Source organism: Nothobranchius furzeri, chromosome 12 (genome assembly GCF_043380555.1).
Source record: "Nothobranchius furzeri strain GRZ-AD chromosome 12, NfurGRZ-RIMD1, whole genome shotgun sequence".
In the NCBI taxonomy this organism is placed as follows: domain Eukaryota; kingdom Metazoa; phylum Chordata; class Actinopteri; order Cyprinodontiformes; family Nothobranchiidae; genus Nothobranchius; species Nothobranchius furzeri.
Window position 1 is genome coordinate 1338244 of NC_091752.1, and position 10631 is coordinate 1348874.

The window sequence follows — 10631 nt, forward strand, 5'->3', positions numbered from 1 at the left end:
TGGGACGGGAGGAGTTCTGCTGTGTTGTGGAATTGCCAATGCTAACGGTTAGCTTCTACTAGCCAAGATGTGCTCTGCTCTCTCCTGAAAGCAACTAAATCAGCAACAGCCCTTCAGAGTCCATGAATGCTAATTTACAGAGTGACATAGATCTGACTGGCTTTTCTCACCTCCCAGTCTATTTTGGCTAATGCAGAAAATGGGACTAGAAGACTATTTTCAAGTTCAACCCACGTGTAATACTTGGGGTGACCAATCATATTTCAAGAATAACAACTAAAAAAATTGATTCTCGGTGAACTTGCTCTTTCACTAAAGTTAAGATGATCAGAATTCACATTTCCTCCAACTTTGTCTGCATTTCCTCCACCTGCTAACCTCTTCCTCCCACTTTCTGCACCTCCTCCACAAGATTGGCATCAAAGGGCCATTAACGAGGGTTCTTCTAAATGAACCTGGCAGCCCAGCCAAGGCAGGGTTATATGGGTGGACATGCAAATCAATATTTCACATCATCAGACGCTAGTTGGTGGAGCGTGGGGACGGGATGAAGAGGTGCAGCCGATACTTTCAGTGATTTAGACTGCAAGCGAAGTCGAGGAAGTCCTGTTGGCGGCTGCATGTTGGTTCCACTTGACAAACTCAGTGGACGTCGTGTGGATGCATCAGGATTTAAAATCCAGAGAGAGGAAGCGCGTTGTTCTATTTCAAATTTGAATGCTTATGAAATCTTACAGCTCTGCAGGAGTTGGATGGCCTTGGAAATGTTTGTTTTCCCTCCAGTGCATGTTATAACTGTCCTTGCAAACATAGCAGAGAGAAAGCAGTTGCTTAATTGTTGGGTTGTACCACTTAACGGACGTTCTGGGTGGTCCCTTTTAACACCAGCTGATGCAGCCCGGCAGACATCTGAACAGCAAACATGTCATTCAGCTGTAAATGATGTTCCACGCTAGGTCACCTTGTGCAAAGGTTGGGAGGCGGGAGGAAATGAGCTGAGGGTGTAATTCATCTCTTCGTGTCAGAGATACATCTCTCTCGGAGGAAATCGAAACGAGCACGGTTGAAGTCTGCAGCTCAAACGCAGCTCAGATGTCTCCATTTATTAGCCTGTTAAACCAAACGTCTACAAGGAGTCGATTCCTGGTTTATTGCCATAAATTTCTGTTTTAATGTTTTACTGCACAGCAGTTAGGGGGATTTGAAAAGCTGGGAAATGGTGCAGATTTGTTCACTAAAGGAAAGCCAGATCAGCTAATGTAAACATTCTCTCTTCAGCTAATTTATGCCACTGCAGAGCTGTGTGCCATCCCAGACTTTTAGCTGGAATACTTTTTCATTGGTGCAGCTAAATCTCCGTCCTTGTGTGACTTTCAATTCCGATCCACGCTCTCTCAAGAATACATGCCTTAGCATAATATAGCCAGCTTAGGAGTCACTGAGATGCGGTCCCTCTGCTCTGCTGGGTACGGGATCCCCTCCTTCTCCTAAAAACATCCGCTCGGTGCCAGCTCTGTGCCTCTGCAGCTTTGGCACACATGACTGCTCATTCCTTTTGATTCACACCTTCATTTCTCCAGAATTCAAAACGACACTTTATCCCGACTTAAACTCTTTTACATTTAATGACGACAAACATGCCGGTGGCTTTTATTCCTCATGTAGACTCAAAGATTTTTGGTCGCCGTTCCATCTCTCCGTCTTCTTTCTGTGCCAGACATGAAGAGAGTGGCAAGGTCGAATCTCTCACATCAGTCCCCATCTGGCACTAACCCAGGTGACTAGGAGAAGAGAGGGTTTCATGCTTGGTGCACAATTTGTCCACTGTTTACTCTTCAGTCCATTTGCATCACAGTAGACCTGAGTGATCTCATCGTGAGACCACGGTCACGTAACGGATCCTTTGTTTCTTACAGCTCACAGATTTTCTCCCAAGTTCTGCAAATCAAATGTGCACGACTGCAGACAACATCGTCATACGAATGTGTTTTCACCTAAAGGAGACTTTGGCCATTCTGAAGTACTGAATACTCAAAGTTACTGTCTCGCCTATTATTATTAGCAGTTTAGACAAAAAATTATCCCCTTGAGTTTTCACTTGATTCTCCCCGTCCAACCGTTGTAAGGATAAGCCCAAGTACCGTAATGTCTCCAAAGATAATCTTATCAGATATTCCTGCAGTGTGTCGTGAGTTAAGAGCACTTTGATCTGCCCACCATGTTTATTTAGTCCAAAGTTACGTTTGATTTTGAGAGGTTTTGTGAGATTTCCTCTGGCTTTGTGACTGAAATAGTTTGGGAAGCAACACTTTATGTTCTTGAAAACCAAGGTAACAAAAGCACAAAACATCTGAAAACAGCTTTAAACACGGAAAAGGGAAAACTCTGACTTACGCCGGGGACACACCGGCCGCGGAAGCGCCGCGAAAATGGGACCGCCTTCATTCGGCGCCCTTGTTAAGCTATTCTGTAGACCACATGGGCCGCCTCGCTCCGTGAATCGCCTCGCGCCATGCAGCTCTATTTTTTTCGCGAGCCGCGGGTGAATCGCATCAATTCTGGCAGGAAGTCAAACCTAGACATAAGAGGCAGGCCGGTAAAGTTAACAAAATAAAGCATTTCAAAATACAATTCCACAATAGTCAATTGTGTTCGTAATCAGACACTGCAGAAAAAACACACGAACACACACACACACACACACACACGCACACACACTCAAACTTAGAGGAAAAGAGCTGAGAAAAGGCAGAGAGGAAATGGAGGACACCAAGTGTTTAAAAGAAAAACTACAGCTGAGCCGAGGCGCGCCTCGACTGGGGCGCGTCTGATCTGAACTGAGGAGCGGCGAGCAGCGGCCGAATTTCGTGAGCGATTCGCTTCTCGGCACTTCCGCGGCCGGTGTGTCCCTGACGTTATCCTTAAAGGACACACATTATGCAAAACTCACCTGTTGGATCCTTTCGCGCGGCTATCTGGATCTCTAATGCCTCAACAACAACCCCAAACACGAGAAAACTCATTCATCCTTTTTCTGTCAGTGTTCACTTTCAGGGTTTATGTGCCTAAAACAAGCTGTTTCAAAAGTGGAATGTAAGCCTGTCCAGCCCCTCCTGAACATCAGAGCTTCTCAGCTTACAGCAGCATGAGGGGGTAGTGGGTGGGCGTGGCCAGCTCCAGCTCCTTTTCTTAAAGTGACAGAGCCCTGAAACGGCCGATTCTGGAAGGAACTGAATGTGTCCGATATAAAGTTGCTGAAATGGCGTCATGGTAGATGGATTTAGTGCAAAGAAATTACGGAAAATAAATCATCAGATATTCTTTCTTTTTCTGTTGGGAAATGTTGACAGCAATGAGCTAAAAAACAATCGCTTCCAGAAAATCCATCGATTTCAAACCGTCTCTCTGGGCTGCCGTGCTCTAACCTTTAATGTTTCTCCAGTAGGTCTGTTGTCGTTCCTGTATAGGAAGTCTGCTAACTGAAGGCTGGACAGCAGCCTCAATCCTAACCGGAAGTTGAACATTCGCGGTGTGTGTGACTGGAATGTTTGGCCTTTTTGTGGATGAACTGCATGAGTTACAAAACGGGTTCCACATCCCTGCTAGTAGTCGCACCTGAAGAATAACAGAATGACCTGATTTCTTGTATCTCCAGAGATGTGTGGTGCATCAGGTCTCCGCTTCCCTTCTCCAGCCTGTCACAGCATCAGAGCAGCCTTTAGATGTCTTCTCTGTGGGGAGTAAATCAGAGCCGGTTCTGGGGTTTAACCTTCTCTTTCCTCCTGTTCCTACACCATCTGAACACATCTCTCCATCTTCCCATACACTTTGTCATCATTCCTCTTCTCCTTCAACACTAAGTCTCTCTCTTCTCTCCCCATCATGCCGACTTTCTCTCCTCCTCCCTCTTCTTTTTGTTTTCTCCCTCCCTCTCTTGTTTGGGTAGCAGCAGCTCTCGGAGCTCAGGGACTGTGATTAGGACAGAAGAGAACTGGCTGTAAGACAGACAAACTCAGAACTGGGTCATCATGCTTCTTTTTTTGTTTTCTCGGTGAGAGGACCTGCTCTGCAGATAAAAAGCTTGAAGACAAGAGGATGGAATGACGCTTGCGGGAGCCTGAGACATTTTGGGGGCTGCAGGAACACTCGAGCAAAATAAAAAGGGAGGAGAAATCGGAACTGCAGCACAGAGTTTTACGTAATAAGAGATGAATAAATCATGCTTGTGGCCTGCTTCTCTTAAACCTTTGAGTTAGTAACCAGCTGACTTTGGCTGTGCGGTAGGGATGCAGCTCCGTGTCGAGGCTCTGTCTCTCTTTGCCGTCGCCCTGGCGTGTCTTCCACCCCTTTAGCAGACGGTCAGACAGGGTCTGTCCCACCGGTCAACCGTTCAGCACTTATCACGCGCATCATTTCCTCTCATCATTCCCCCCGGTGTGCTTCTTCCATCTCCTCTGGCCTGTTCACTCACCATCAAGCACTCCACATAAACCCTTTTATTTGTGGTGTGTGTGTGTGTGTGTGTGTGTGTGTGTGTGTGTGTGTGTGTGTGTGTGTGTCTCACACTGTGCAGTAAAAAGGGAATATGAAGCGAACCACTCTTTTCTCTCACCATGTCACACATCCTGATGGAAGCAACAAGTGGACGTCACATCAGGAAGCATCACCTCTGCTTCTCCTCCCAATTCTTTTGTTTTTAGGCTCATTTTGACCATCACGGCTCTGAAGAGTCTCTGCATCGTCACTTAATCATCCCCACTGATTCTCCACCAAATGGAAAGATTCACGTCTTTTAATCATTTCCCCACCAAACCTCATGCGTTTCCTGTTACTCGGTTCAAACCTCCACAGCAGGAAGGAGAATCGGCAGCGCCTTGGCCTACTTTCCAAACCATCGAGGAGCTAAATAATCAGCCCCGGCTAAGGATTTGCTTGGCAGTCTTTCAAACACGGGTGCTTGTGAAGCATCTTTCTGTGCAAGTAATGGGATTCACTGAGAGGCTGTCTGGTGCGTCTCACAGCCAAAGAGGGGATTCTGGGACATCTACTGCCATCTAGAGGATGATCCTGATGGAGAAAAAAGAGCGACCAGAGGGAAATTAGGAATTGTATTCTTGAAAGAAATCTAATATTAGGTTTTCTGTGGAATAAAGGAGTTGTCATTGTTTATAGTAGGGCTGTAAATGTTATATTGTAGGGATTCTCCTTTTCTCCTTCCCTACTTGGACTCAGCACAGGTGTAACGCCAGGACAGCTCTCAGCCAAAAATCGCCTGAGGTTAAAAAAATGAACTATTTGTTGTACAAAAAGCGAGAAGATATTTATTTTTTACTACAGGAGAGAAGCCAACACTGGTTTCAACGAGAAAAGAAGAAGTCAAAGCTCAAAAGAGGCTTAAAACCGGTTTGGTGTGTGCTCTACCTCATTGTTCCTTCCTTCTGTAGCCCAGGCTCCGACTGTACCGCTCAGCTGATCGGATGCCCTGACGATCCTCTTCTTTTCCACTGAATCAGTTTCATCTTCTTTTAATTAAACCTTCAGAGTCGTTATGCTCTCTATATTTCAGAGAACAGAATGAAAAATGACCAACACCTTATGCTGACCTTTCTCAATCACTGCCTGCTGGCGAGGCTCGGCGAAGTGATTACCCTAACATATTTATCTCATCTAAAGCACACCTCGTACTTAATCCTGATGGCCTTTTCATTATCCCTTTGACCGAGCGGAGCGAAGAGGGTTGCACCGTCTCCCAGCAGCTTTTGGAGCAGCCTCGTTTTGATTCTGTCGTGGTGCATCCATTTGGGCGAGTTAAACCCACACTGTGCTGGAACAGAGGTCATCAGTCATCTGTGCCTTTTTTATCTTTCTCTGTCAGTTTTAAATCATAAATATTCTGAAAAAAAAGCTCATATTTGCATTCACAACCACACTCAGGCTTCCTTTCTTACTGAAAATGGAAGATATTTTAATTGTGCAGTTATACCGTTAGCCAGACCCTCAATCACCTTCCAAACTGCCTTAATAGAGCTCCGGACCCCACGTGACTCTCAGTTAGTGGACGCCATTTTGGCATGCAAAAAAGGTAAACAAACACGGATGTAACCATGAACATGAACGGGATCCGCTTGGATTTTACTTCGTCGGAGTTTACTTCACACTTTAAAACAGAAGAAATCGTTTTATATAGTCAGAAATTAAATAGACTAAACATCTCCGACCCTTACCGTGCCCCTGGGATACTTTTTAAAAACGCCAGAAGCTGTCGGAGTGGACTTCTTACCGGCACAACACCAGACCTGACCGGGGAACCCCTTGGGATTTACCCGGAGGAGCTGGCTCCGGCGGCTGGGGACAGGGAAGTCACGCTACTGCCCCCGCAACCCGACTCCGGATACGCGGATGAAAATGGATGGACGGACGGACAAATAACAGATTTACACGTAAGTAGTCTCGGTGAGACAGATAATAGCAATCCAAAGTGCTTTTTATGTGTGATCTGACAACTGATCAACCATTGCTTAAAAATTAAATACAGCTTAGCCGGTTAATTGCTGTGATCATAAAACACGTAAACGGCAGCACGCAGAACTCACGAGGCAACGTTTTACGTGATGTTTACTTGCTGATATGAGTAATAAGACAGAAAAAGCCCCACCAAAATAAGTTTAAGAAGCCCACTAAGAATCATAATAAAAACATTTAAAATAAACACCACACACAGTTGAGGAAACGTTGGTTTAAGTACCTGATATGAAGCGGTCGCTGCATAAGTGAAAACCTTTACTCTCGGGATCCCACAGCTTCATTTTAGCCCGGTCACTGGCGCGTTTTATTACAATGATCCAACGTTTGCGGCGCTCCGGATCTTGGGGAATCCTGTAGATGGCTCATTCCTTATGTCGTCCGCGTCTGTTCTGCATCCTGGGGCACAACAGGAATCTACCATATTTCCCGTTTGATTGAGTTTTCTGACAATAACAAATAGTCCAGCTGCCGGCTTCTGCCTGCCAAGATGGCGCCGTTTCGATTTGAACTGTTGCATGCTGGGAGAAGTGACGTCAACTCCCGGAGCTCTATTGGGGTTCAACTATGGCAGAGGAGTGCCGCTGGTCATAAAGGGGTGGGCATGGTCAGCATCAATACTCAAGTAGGCTTTGGAGTTTAAACAAGGCTCGGGTGGGACTACGGAGTCCAGTGTGGGACAAAAAGGTCTCCCCCACACAGACTGGTCCATTCTGACACGACCAGCTCTTCTGGTCTGTTCTGAGGCTCCGCCATCTTCACTTTGTCTTGATAACTAAGCCCCTTTAGTCAATGCATTGTGATTGGATCATTGACTATTTGTGCAGACGTACCTAATAAATTGGCAGTAAACACGCGTGTGTATTATTTCCTTACTAGCATATAAGCTAGGTTTGACCGGATTTGCTACACAACAACGACAAATCATGTCCAGATATTATGAATTCTTCATAGGAGGTGAATTTTTATTTAACTAACAAAAGTGAACTTGGCCACACATTGTGGTGCTGGCAGTGTACATCCTATGAAATATCACATGTTTGTGTTGACCCAACGGTGTGATCCAGGTCCAGTTATCAGACTTTGAGGATTTCTCCAAGTTGAGTCAGTATTCCGGCTGGAGTCCACATTCCGGCTATCAGATATTTCAAATATTAAAAATGGCGATAAAATAAATAATTTTTATGCAATAAATCCTCTTGACCAGTTGTTTTTTCACCTCTAGGAGCCAAAGATGTTTTAACAAGATAAACTTCACACATCCAACATGTCAGCCACTACAGCTGTAGGTACATTTAACTCTGCTAATCTTATTTTCTTTGCTATATATAATATAATATAAATCTTATCACGTCGTAACAAACCCAAAGAGGCATTTGGCTTGTTGAGAACAGATTTTCAGACGAACAGTAGGTGGCAGTGCTTCCTCATCAAACTTGATGATGGCTGCTGACTGCAGCCAGAACATGTCAGATGATCAGATTAAGGAGCAGCTTTGGCCTGGAAATGGTCAAATATATGTATGTTGGCCCTTTTTCAGGTTAAAAAAGACGTCAAAGGAATAGGTAGGGTTGTAAATCTCTATTCGGGTTTAAAATGCTGCAAATGATGACGATGTTAAGTTGCTTGGAGCAGATTTTCAAAATAAAACACCAGAACAATGTTTTGCATTCAGTAAAACACATTTTGTGCAACGTAAAATGGAGGCTGCATGCCCGTGCTGCTCGTTTAACGTTAACTGAACAGGAATTCCTTTGGTTCACTTCAGACCTGTATGAATTTTATTGGCTTGTATGGGATTTGGGCAGGAAACCAGAGCTAATGCCCCCTCTCCCACTTCAAACGGATGCCATGCACCCTTAAATGTCATGGGGTGGTTAGAGAGTTGAAGGAGGGAGGAAGAGGAGGAGAGAGATGGAAGAGTGAGAAGCTGTGGCTCACAGAGAGAAATCCAGCCACTTTGGACCCTCTGTGAGCTTATCAGTAATGTGTGCTGGATGTTGCTTTTCTGAGGCCGCTAAGCCAAACCAGATGCAGGTTTAGCTGCTTTGTGCCACTATGTGTCAGGTACAGAGCCGGGTCGACCCGGTCGCTAGTTCTGGAAGATGCTGCAGATGTTTCAGGTTCATCACTTTGACTCCAACAGTTCCTCTGAAACATTCAAAGCGCTCATTCTTGGATTATGTCAATACATTTGCAGTGGTCTTTAGTATAAATAAATGTTATGTGAGTCATTCCCGGTAGAAACAAAAGCTCTGGCTCTCCTGTTTCAGGAAGTCGAAGTTATTCAGAGGAGGGGTGGCAGAAAATTACAGGATTATGAGTCTAAAGCTTCTTCACACTGAATGTCCCTGGAGCTCCTGCACAGACCCAAAATCATTGACTCTAATCAAAGCATTCACACTGGCGGAGGTGCAGTGCGGCACAGGTCCGGTTGTGGAGTGCTGGAAAGTTTCCATATGATGTCTGTTGTTCGGGACGCTGCATGTTAAAGAGGTGACGTGAGACGTGTTTCTGCGAGGTGCATCTGATAGATTTCAAAATGAAAGTTAAAGTCCCATCAGTTGTCACACACACACACACAGGTGTGTTAGAAATGTGTTCTCCGCATTTGACCCATCCCCTGGGGGAGCGGTGAGCTGCAGACACGGCCGCGCTCGGGAACCATTTGGTGGTGTAACCCCCCAATCCAACCCTTATTGCTGAGTGCCAAGCACGGAGGCATCGGGTCCCATTTTTTCAGTCTTAGACCCGACCAGGAATCGAACCCTGATCTCCCAGTCTCAGGGCGGACACTCCACCACTAGGCCACTGAGCTGGTAAAACCCGCTTCACAATGTTTTTGCCAGCTTTAGCTTCATTATTAATGACGGGGATAACACTTCCTAGTCTACGATAATTTTACGGGTAGATCTTTAAACATATTGTGTCAGATTTCTAATCATTTGGTGCTCTTATGGGAGCATTTTTCTGGAGACGTTCAGCAGAAAAACCACAGTCGGTGTGAATGACAGTTCATCTGGAAGCCGTACAGAAATCCTCCGTCCTGCATGCGAACGGGCCTTAAAGGGGCATTATGGACTCTGTAAAGTCCCTTTAACTCATTAATATTCATGATATTCAGAAATCTCACATCTGATTCCATTTGCTTTGCAACGCTGATGTTTTATCTCCAACAACACAAGCCTGAAGGCGTTCTGCCTTGTTGTGGCGTCGCTAATGCTAACGGTTAGCTTCTACTAACTGAGATGTGCTCTGCTCTCTCCTGGATGCTAGCCCTCCCCCACGTGAGCCAAGATGAGTGAGTCCATGGAGGCGAATTTACAGTGTGAGGCAGATCTGTCAGGTTTTTCTAATCTGAGCATTCCTCTGTCCATTTTCTCTTTGCAGCTAACGCAGGAAGTAAGGCTAGAAAACCGTTCTCACGTTCGACCTGCACGCTAAACTCAGAGCGATCGATCGCATCTCAAATACAAGTAAAAAACAGTTTTTCGGTAAACTTGGTCTTTAAAAATCTGATCAGTGGTGTGTGTGTGTGTGTGTGTGTGTGTGTGTGTGTGTGTGTGTGTGTGTGTGTGTGTGTGTGTGTGTGTGTGGTGTCTTTCTACTGGGGTTTACAGGATTTTGTCCCATCTTCTCCAGCGTTATTTTATTTCCATGCAGGCAGCCATGACACATTCTCTCCTTCTTCTGTCTTTGTGTGGCTTGATTTTACAGACCTATGAATTTCTCTCCGTGTCACTTTGTCTGGAACAGAAGTGACTAAACAGCCACACTGCATTTGTTTGTTTTCAAGCTGAGCACGATCATCTTTAAGGTTTTTCACCCTCTTCCTCCTCCCTCAGCGTCACGTTGAGGCCGTGTACGCCCACACCCTGTTATTGCGCTGCTGTGTGTGTGTGTTTTATTAACGTCTCACTGCACCGTTTAGCCTTTTGAGGAACACTCTTATGACTCGGCTGTGTCATTGGACTGTTGAACATGTTGAAGCACAGCAAAGTTCAGCTTCTCATGGCTGTGACTAAATCCTTCACATTTCCAGCTTGCCAGCAGCACGCTCCTCCCTCCCTGCGGCGCTCTTTGGCAAGTGGAAAACGCCATCTCTCTCG